Source organism: Taudactylus pleione, unplaced genomic scaffold (assembly GCF_031769625.1).
Source record: "Taudactylus pleione unplaced genomic scaffold, aTauple2 ptg000156l, whole genome shotgun sequence".
In the NCBI taxonomy this organism is placed as follows: Eukaryota; Metazoa; Chordata; class Amphibia; order Anura; family Myobatrachidae; genus Taudactylus; species Taudactylus pleione.
Genome location: NW_028284558.1, coordinates 975196 through 985261, shown reverse-complemented (window position 1 = coordinate 985261; position 10066 = coordinate 975196). Strand labels below are relative to the sequence as shown.

At 40.3% G+C, this 10066-nt stretch overlaps 1 protein-coding gene across 7 annotated transcripts in view; it reads left to right on the top strand.

Moving 5' to 3' along the window:
- Window positions 1–5566: 5566 nt before the first annotated feature.
- The window catches only part of BAZ2B (bromodomain adjacent to zinc finger domain 2B), a 267863-nt gene continuing 263363 nt past the window's right edge, over window positions 5567–10066 (top strand). For 2 of the 7 annotated variants that reach the window (XM_088474781.1, XM_088474783.1), the window contains exon 1: window positions 5567–5812. The gene's annotated coding sequence lies outside the window, so the exon portion shown is untranslated. Of the gene's footprint in view, window positions 5813–6130; window positions 6143–6316; window positions 6419–7014; window positions 7067–10066 lie in introns of those variants that run through there. The other 5 variants (XM_088474790.1, XM_088474787.1, XM_088474782.1 and 2 more) reach the window with 5 other exon arrangements.

Sequence of the window (10066 nt, the reverse complement as noted above, 5' to 3'; positions counted from 1 at the left end):
GGTAGGGTTAGGCACTTACCAGAGGGTTAGGCACTTGAAGGGATGGTTAGAGTCAGGCACCTACTCAGATGGTTAGGGTTAGGCAACAGTAGGGAGGGTTAAGCACCAAGGGAAGGATTAGGGTGAAAATTAGGGTTATAAAAATAAAGTAAAACCCGTGTTGACCATTGGACGCCGACCTTTTGACCATGTCAACCTTTCATACTGGTCAACATTCTTTCATGTCGACCTTGTTGACATACAGTATTGCCTTTCTAACATCCTGTGTCTATCTAGACACTGTCAACCATTTAACTGTCTTTTATACCATAACCGGTGGAGAGTCAAGAACCACCTGCGGTGTTACATCGTGCACAGCCGGTGAAAGAGTGGGTCTCATGGCTTGCACATCCAGGTACACACTAGCGCACAAGGGGAAGTTTGAAACTAGAATTTGCATATTAACCTTGCCGCGACTCCGCAAATAGATGCACCAGCATCACTTCTGAATCAGTCCCATTAAATCATTACTTCCTATATATGTCTGTCACTGTGTGTGTGTCATGGGTTTTTTTCACTATTGTTGTCTTCACATTTGAACTTGGAATTTAAGGCAGGATCTTTATTGGCTGCCCTATCCCAGTGAAAGAACCCCTGAAGATTCTTATCACTCAAAAGAACCCATGTAACGGAGTTAGTGAAGAAATTGTTTTTTTTTCTCTGTTATGCAGGGCCCGATTACCTGTGCCTTTATTACATGGCTTTGGACATTACACTGGATGATTCTTTAAAGAATAAATACATTATTATTTTCTTTACATTTATCACAGTTGTGTGGCCTTCTGTTTGCAGAACCATATGTCTGGTTCTTCTTTTAATTGCTATTGAGGATCAAAATCAATACCGTCCTTGACAGCATATTTATTATCTTATTGTTTTATTTGTGTCCCAAAAAAAATGTATTCTGCATCAGTAAGTTTACAATCCAACGTTCTTCTCATATAATTATATGCCTAAGAAATCTCCATTCTATCAATTCCTAACCATTAACAGACTGGATAATATCACACTTAAATATACATATGTGACAACAAAATACCTTTATTACATTTATTAAATTTGTAATAATTTTTTTGTATTAGACATACACTATAAACATATTTTATAATGTTGCTAAATACCAAAGTAATGTTAATTTGCAGTGTAAAATGAATGACGAAAATTTAAATAAAATGCTATTTTTAATTAAAAATTTTGGAATAGATCACTGTCCTGTTTGCACTAAAATCACAGATAAATCAGGATGTGGTTTCTTTAAGATTATGCCTAAGACTTCGGTTGAATTTGAATATTGTTGAAATCCTGAACCCAATCGTAGAGTTAATGTGGGTATACACTAAACGATGTGCTCACGATGCGATATCGTGAATGATTTACCTTGAACTCTCCCCGGCACTCCAGAACACGATATGGTGCTAAAAAAGTGTCCAATCTGATCAACGATCTATCGTGCGTCCTTAACGATTTCCAGTGCGTCATGTACGAGATTGGCAGATCTTGCCTGCTGTAGGCAAGATCTGAAGAAGCTGTGTACGACCCGTGGGTACGTGGATTCGGCATCGTGAGTGGACACTAACGATTTGGACATAACTTACACGATTTGTCGTTCCGATGAGTCGAAATCGGGCGAATCGTACAAAGTATTGTCTAGTGTGTACGCACCTTTAGATCGTCCAACCAATACTTATTAATGTAATGTGATGTACTACTTTAACAGAGGGGTATTTTTATATAAGCCTAGTGATGTAAAGTAAAATAAGATACTTTGCACTTTGGATTAATGCTAAAATGTTGCGAAATCTTGTAATAAATATTTACCTGTATAAAGTACTTTATTTCACACATTACTTTGACATAATGAAAATATCCTTGCTATGTACAAAAGGTAACTGCAAGGGACAGTTGTTGCGGTAACCGCTGTCCCTGCAAGTTATATCCCTGGCATTTAGTAGAAGTCTTTGTGAAAGCCTTCTCCTGCGGAAGCTTACACTGCGCATGCGCCCCTATCATTGGCCACTGATATGCTAACTACCCCTGAAATTATATTTAATTACAAAATACATTTAATGATCGCACAGTGCATCTGCAATTTCTTTTGCTGTGTATATTACTTTAAAATCTCAGCATGATAGCACCTTTCATTACTATTAGGGTGTGCAGTCTAGAGCCCCTCCCCATACTGCGCATGTGAAAAAAGTGTCAGCTCCCGAAGCTGGCCGGGGGCTGCAAGAGAGAGAGATCAAAAGATCTCTCTCCTGCTCCTGGAGCCTCCATAGACTTAAAGCAGTTTACACCAACTGAAGATGGTGTAAACTACTGGGGACAAACTCCAAAAAGCTTAGATTTTTGGGGTTTGGTACATAGGGGTCAGATCATAGTCCCAAATGATAATAATGGACACTGTGATCTACAGTGCTAATTAGCACTTTGCCGGAGATTTCTGTGAAATCTGCCATTAGTACATAGGTACTATTCATAAAATTATGCCGAAACTGGAGTTTTGGCATAATTTTATGTAACAAGCAGCTTGAGACATAGGTCCCGAAGAGAGAGTTTGTTGTTTTTGAACTAAATTAAAGGAATTTAGTTACATGTAAGTAAAAAAAAAAAAAAATCAACAATAAAATTAGAGGTTTATCAGAAAATAGCTTAAAGGTCCCAAAATTGAAATGTCCATGAATTATGGTTGGTCCAGTAGATTCCATCTCAATTCAAACCAACAATTCTTTGTTTGCTATTTAAATTAATGTAATTTCCTTTGATACAGTTTTGGCATGATACATCAACACTTCTCAAAAGTAAACTTGGGGTGAGGTTTAAACAGTAATATAAAAATTAGCAAAAAAAAAAAAAAAAGCAAAAACACAATATAAAATGTATTTGTCCTCTTTAGAACATTTGATACATCTCCTGTCTTCCTGTCTTAAAGTCGTTTAAATTATTTAACAGGCGCTTAGGGGCCCAATAGTCCTTCACAAGAATAATTTTGTTCCGAGCAAATTGTCCTAAACTCATAATTGTTTTTAAGATACCACCCTTATGTAATGTAACATGTTCTGAACACAAGGCTTAAATGCTTCTATTGACAAATATTTGTCTGGTCTTTAGATTTCCTTTTGGGAGATTATTACTAAATTCGGAGGTTAGCAAAGTACTGACCCAATGAAATACATACAGAGACAGGCCTAGGAGTTAATTAAATATACGCGAACGACATATTATAACAAAAAGCGTTGTCCCTATTAAAGTTATTAGGTAGTTAGTCAAATTATATCTTCAAAGGAATTCAAAGCATGGAAACTCAGGATTAAATTATGCATTTGAACCTTAGGCCAGCTTTTTTTTTTTTTTTTACTGCTGAGACAGTTTTGCTACTAAGAGAGGAATTGTGTGTCATTGAAATTAAATGCTTTTCCAGGGCTGGAAGGTTCCAGTTTTTAATGAAATTACTGTGTGTGGTGTACTGAAATGATTAAAATCTGTATTCCGGGAATGTGGCAGCAAAAAAAAAAAATCAATAAATGTAAACCCAGATGCTGCTAAGATGTGAGCAGTTTTCATGGGCATAAATACAAAGAAAATATATATATATTCTAAATATATGTCATCCTTTAAATGTTGTTGCTTTCGTCGGATGCACCAGATACACTACAAATTAAGATTCCTTCTTGTTTTGACTAGGAAATGAGAATCTTTTCTTTTCAAAGGACCCCATTAAAACAGGATTTTTTTGCCCATCCCCCGCTCTTCTGCATTGCAATCATTGTGCTTACACTTATGTTACAAAATGACCGAGGTAAAGGCTGACATTCTCATTGCATGCAAAAGACCTCCTCTGCTAGGCATCTTTTTTTTTTTTCTAATGAATGAGCTTTGCAAAATCTCCCCATGTGTTAATACTAATGAAGATCCTCCAGTACAATTAAAATCACAGTCAACGTGCAAAGCCAAACAGAAAACAACATGATGAGGTTTAGGATAGGTTATGTTACATTTATCTATATAAATAAAGCAGACATTTCTCCATGTTATGATCTTGTTTTATGCGCTGCTTATTTATATACTCTGGATTGTTGGGCACCTTTTTTTCCCCCAGTGATCAAATTAGTCAAATCCTATTTTAGTGTACTTTAACCCTTGGCCTAACATGAGTGTAAACTTAAAGATAAAAAAAAAAAACACAACAACTAACCACGTGTATTAAGTTTAAAGGTTTTAAGTGGGAGGTACCTCTGGCTGTGTGTGACCTTATTTCACTAAATTGCACAAGGGATGGATTAGGAAGAACCAGTTAGCGAGACAGGGAACTGGAGGAGGGTTTTATTTCATGTTTTGGTAGAAACTAAAGTGTTGTTACTATATTTATAGCCGGTCTGGCAGGTACACACCATTAATACAGACAATAGGACAGTATGTGATCAACTTAAAAAGCATTACTCAAACCAGCCTCAGCTTTTTCTGCTGATCCTTGTTGTTTTTCTCCTCTCTCTCTCTCTCTCTACGACCTTTCGTTTTATTCTCTTCATTGCTTTCTCCTCCACAATATCACTTACACAGAGCAGCCATTAAAACAGCTGGCGTTCAATTCTTGCTTATAATATAGATTATTTTGGCACCCCAATTATATAATTCCCTTTCTTAAGGTGGGTACACACTTGCCGACCGCCTGATGAACGCTATATCGGCATGATCCGGTGACCAACCGCCTTATAGGTCGTTCACCGGCACCATTGACCTTGCCAGCGTCAGCAGCTGGGTCATGCACAGACAACCCCAATTCCACCCAGGGGGGCGCACATAGCAAGTACACCCTAGACGATGTACACGATACGTCGGTCCGATCCGCGGGATCGGACGACATATCATCTAGTGTGTACTCAGCTTTAGAGTGAGAAAATGAAGAAAGAAAAGTTTTAATTTTTTAGTGGTTAGTGGCTGAACCAATATGCAGTACCTATCATCATATATCCAATCGCTATTTACCTATAGATTGTAAGCTTGCGAGCAGGGCCCTCTGGCCTCTGTCTGTCTGTTACGGCCCAGTCTCGTTTATTACCATCATGTTCTCAATTGTAAAACGCAATGGAACTTGCTGGCGCTGTAAGTCAATGTTAAATGAAATAAATAAAAATACATAGGCAACTAAGTAGAAAGTACAAAAACTCCCTTTCACAACAAAAATGTGATATGAAACAAAAAATTTGATAATACATAAATTCCATGGGGAGAAATAGATAGGGATAGATTTGTAGGATGGTCAGCTGCATTCTTCATTGCATGATTACACATTATGTAATATCCTGAGCCTATATGACAGATCAGCAGGACAGGTTATCTAGTGCTTTGCCCTTACAGAAGGCTGGGGTGGAAAGAAGACAGATAAACTTGGAAAAGAGGACATTAGACATCTTTTCGTCCTCTTTGCAGGCTCCCTGGTTAAACAGCAAGTTTCATTGTTAGAGGGCTGCTGGCTGACGTCACTTTTGGTTCCTGATGAAGCTTTGCCTTGAAGTGAAGCTGAATAAAAACCTTGAGAAGAATCTCCTTCAATCTGCTGCAAGGAACTAAAGAGACAGACACACATAGAGGGAGCACATTACACCCTCTTCCTCCTTTATGTCCTTTCTCCTGGAGACACCACACACACAGCAGCAGCAGCCAGCGAGGAGGGGAGGAGGACAGCAGATAACCTTCCATCACCTCTCCCCAAACACTGCTCACCCTCCTGGGTTCCTGGCGAGGAGGAGACCCCCAAGGCACTGCTGTGCAGAAGGTGAGTGCTCACTAGGATGATGCAGCAGGGGTGGTGTGTGTGTGTTGGGTGGGGGGAATGGGGGGGTGCTGAGCTGATATTACAGCAGGGGGGTACTTTCTTACGTGGGGTCCCAGCAAGCTGGGGAGGGCTGCTGCTGTGACAAGGGGGGCTTCCTGTGCTCTCTGCTCTACAGAGGGGGAGTCAGTGACCCCTCCTGCGTTTGCTAGGGAGGTACACTGCACGTGATGAGGGCGGATGGTGGTAAATAGGGCAGCGAGTGGCTGTGCCAGGGGGCGCTCAGGTCGGGGTTGCTGCTCTCTCACTGTGTCCGTCAAAGTTTGCTTAATGGTAGGGAGCAGTCTCTTCCCAGCCCCCCCTGCAACCGTACCTCCCGCCTCGCACCTCCTATGCCTCTGCCATATACAGCCTCATGTGGCTCCTTATTCCCCGCACTGCCCAGGCTAAGGGACCCGGCCTCCCCTGGCTCCCTGTCGGGTTCAATTAGAATTTCTTCCGCAACGGATGTTGCCAACTGGGTGAGAGTCCCCATGCAGAGTCCCTGTCCCTCCACAGTCCCTGCTGCTGGGGCCCTTTCCGCCCCTCCCAGGGGTGCCTGTCAGGAAGGTAAGAGGAACCTGGCTCCCAAACGACACTCCGTCCTCCCTTAACCCTTCCTTACCCGGCCTGCTCTCAAGGGGTAGGGTTATGCACTGGGGGAGGCTATGGTGGGGGGAGAGATAAACCCCAATGAAATTAAGAGATTGGTTTCCCCTCTCAGTTTGTACAAAGCTGGGCCACCTTAACCCTTTACAGATCAGCAATTACCATGAATCAATTCTCTCTCCCCCCCCCCCCCCCCTTTCCCGTTCTGTATGGCTGCAGTGGGTCTTATCTAGTAATAAATTCCATGGTCTCAAGGGTTATTTTTGTTATTAGTCCAGCATTTAAGTGTAATTCGGTTTTCTGAAATCCCATATGTCTTGAAACTCAATGCCAGGAACATCTGCCAGTAACCGTAAACTGGTAATGCTGCCGATTGGCTTTTACATACCCCCCTTCCAGCCAAATGTCCCATTCATACCTAGCTTTTTAAAGCTGCACATGCTAGGGTTAAAGGGGGGTGTTGACTTAAATGTAACCCCTCCTTCTGTTTTGCATGCCCAGCACATATAGTATCTTAGGGGTTAAGTGAGGTAAGCCTACCTATAAAGTGATCTTTTGCCAAAATAGCCGCAACAACACCATACAAATTCCAGGCTTGGTGCCAGTAGGGTAATGTGAATTAATAGGAAGTTTCGGGTTGGGGGGTGGATGAGAGATCTGTATGTAGAGCATCTGATCTGTCTTCCAGCACTGCCCTCCTCATCTCTCCTACTCTTTTGTGTTTCTTCCTTGAACAGAACAGCAGCTGCCGACTGGTCGAGTTGTTGAAATTTATCCCTTTGTGTATATAACAATATCCTCCATTTTCCTTCTTTTTCCCTTGCCCTCTAAACAACAAGCTACTCTCCATCTTGTATAATTTTATTCTCAGGATATCATTTGATTATTATTATTATTATTATTATTTATTTACAGGTTTTTTGTTGTTGGTTTTTATTTTATGCAAATTTGTGTCGAAATTCATGACCTCTCGAATATTTATCATGCACAAAGTTTAGAATGTGCCACAGCAGATGGCTATATAAAGTTTAAAGTGTAGTTTAAAAAAAAAAAAATTTAGACCTTTCTGATTTCCTATAATTTCATTTTACTGCATCTTGTCGTTTTAATTTTATGAAGAAATATCTTCCAGGGGGAAAATAAACCCCCCCCCCCCCCCACCACACTTTCCCGACGATGTCTTATATCCTTAACAACAGGTGTATACATAGTATGCCAAGGACATTTGTGTGTGTTTTTTAAATCTATGTTTGTTGCAAACAAATCTCTTATGACTCATAGTTTGATAATTAGTTTGATTTATTATGCATTTTTTTATTTTTATGCAAATTTGTTGTATCCACTTGCATGTTGCAGATGGCTCCACATAACTTATTTCTTCCTGCTTCTGACCTAGAATTATTTAATGTATAATGCATGACTCAGTTATTTCATGCCTGTCATGTGGTTTTATTAGCGTTGAAGTATTATGGAGTGTATTCTCTATGTATTTGTATCCAGTATCAATCCTTGCCACTGATGGGGTTAACTTGTCAAATATATATGTTCTAGTCCACTAGTAGTGAAATAATCAACCCAGTTCCCCCAACAGCCAGAGAAATGGTTAACTGTATTCTTCTGACAGAAGTCTCCACTAGTATCGCCAGCATTTTTATTAGTTTTGTTGCAATGCACTGGTTAATCTGATCTGTGGTTGAGAAATCAGAATTTAAAGCAGGGTGTTGTATTCAAGATTTCTTAAAAAAACACAGACTTACCTCAGGCTACACCAGGCTTGTCAGCCCATGTGGGAAAGGGAGGACAATCAACTTCAGTGTTCTTAAAATTGTTCCTTGAACAATAGCTACTTTTTGTCTAATAAAAAGTTCCACCGGTCACATGGCAGCTCTTTATAAAACACTCTGCGGCTCATCAATAGTGAGGCTTACCGCTAGAAGAAAAAAATAATAATCATAAAAAAATTGTATATACATGTATTTCTCAGAGTACATTTGTTTGTAAACCAATTCAGAGTGTTTTGATGTATTTTAGTATTGTGGCTATAAAACTAATATATATTAAAGTTACTATAATCTCAACTGATATATCATCTTCAATGAACTGCATGTATGATAACCATAAAAATGTCGTATAGGGGAATTTCACTAATACTGAATTCACACTCACCAGTCCTCTGAAGCCTCCAATGGTTCCATAGTGCACTTTACCTCACAACAAGGAGGTATTGGATTTGATTCCCCCCAACTGTGTGGAGTTTGTATGTTCTCCCTGTGTTTGCATGGGTTTCCCCTCACAATCTTAAAACTTACTGGTAGTTCAATTGTATTCTGACATAAAAACATTTAACCCTAGTGTACAGGATGTGTACATGTGGTAGGGAATATACATTGTGGGCACCACTGGGGTAGGGATATATATATTCTCTGCTAAGCACTGAGCAATATGTGTGCGCTATATAAATGTCTGGTAAATAATACTTCTGCTGCAAGACTGTTGTAAATAGGCTGTAACATTGTCACATGCACATTCTGCAATGTGTTGTATTTTGGTTCTGACAAAATCAATAGAAGTAACGATTTCTTCACCCGTTGGTTAGAAACAGCTATAGCCTCCCGCAGCTCTTGGGCAGTGATTACAATGTTCCTTAGTATGGGACAGAAAGCAGAAAAGATAGAAGCATAGTCTGTCAGTTATGTTTGGTCTGAGCTCAAATGTGCTTCTGTGTACAAAGCCACCAATTCGCAATCGGTACACAGCATTTCTTTTATCTGGGAAACTACAAACCAATTATTCAATCCCTGGTTTTAGAATTGATCCAGTCTGATTACAGCAAGCATCTGCCTGTGTGTGAAGTATAGGTGAGACTGTATACTGGACAGATTTATGGAAATACATGATATTTCAGTTCTAACATTCAGACCAGATGTGTCCTCATGCATCTAGCCTCAATACACCACGCAGCACGACTTGCCTGGGGTGAGTGAGCTGTCACATTTTTTTCCCGAAAATGCGTCTAAAGGTGCTTACATACTTAGCGATATTTTACACGATTTGCCAGATTCCGACACATTGTGGCGACAAATCGTGTAAAATATGCCCAAATCGTGAGTGTCCACTGACGATCACAATGCCGATGTGCGTCCCCACAGGTCGTACATCGCATCTTCAGATCTGCCCTGCTGTGGGGTAGATTTGCCAATCTGGGACACGATGCACTGGTAAAGTTAAGGATGCACTATAGATCGTTTGTCACAATGGACACTTTTTACACCAAATCGTGTGCAGGACTCCCGGGGAGCTGCCGGGGGAGAGTTCAAGGGAAATCGTACACGATGTCGGATCGTGAGCACATCGCCAAGTGTGTAGGTACCGTTAGTTTCAATGCGATTCACCAGCAGACTAATTGATATGTGACACCTGTGTGCACCTGAGTCTGTATATGAAGCACATTGGAACTTGGAATAAAAAAAAGCTGCAGCCGCTACATTGTAGGACTATTTATACAGATTCATTTACTCAGTCGCACGCAGATATACAAGTGTCGCATATCAAATCAGCATGGTTTGCTGGTGCGTCCTAGTCGCATCACATTGCGTCATAGATGCATTT